The sequence below is a fragment of the Castor canadensis genome, chromosome 6 (genome assembly GCF_047511655.1).
Source record: "Castor canadensis chromosome 6, mCasCan1.hap1v2, whole genome shotgun sequence".
NCBI lineage: Eukaryota > Metazoa > Chordata > Mammalia > Rodentia > Castoridae > Castor > Castor canadensis.
In genome coordinates, this window is record NC_133391.1 from 44,338,072 (window position 1) to 44,338,696 (window position 625).

Sequence of the window (625 nt, forward strand, 5' to 3'; positions counted from 1 at the left end):
CACATGCTTAGTTCTTTAACATTTAGTATGAATTTCTGGTAGGGTCTAATGATTTTTGCACCCCTGGGCTGACATTAGGCCAGTTGGCTGACCTCCACCTCCTGAGTAGCAGGGATTATAGCCATGCAACACTATGCCATGTGAGAACGATCTTCATCCAGAGGCCACAGAATGGAGAAGTGGGAGCCTCTGCTCCTAAGTCACTGTCCTCACTCCTTGGAGTTGGAAAGTCCTAGATTTGAGACATGAATAAAGAAGAAGGGGCAAACCTAAAAAAAGGAATAGTAAGACCTTGTCTGGTAAAAGGTGAAGATCCTCCAGGAACACAAGGTCTGTGTCTTTTCACTCTTCTCATGGTCTGCTGTTTCTGGTCATTGTGGACGGCAGGTGTCCTTAGACCAAATATTAAGTCCACATAGGAGACAAACGCAATATGAGTATGGAGCTGTCAAGGCTTATCCCCTCTGCCACTTGTACGATTGGACAGCTGCAGGGCTAAATGAGCAGTTAGTGATTTCAGGAAAGCAGACTCATGTCCGTGAAAAGTAATCTAGGCAACTATTTTCATGATAATCTCCTCAGTAGAAGTGCCACATTCAGCAGAGTCAGTGTGAGAATCATGTAT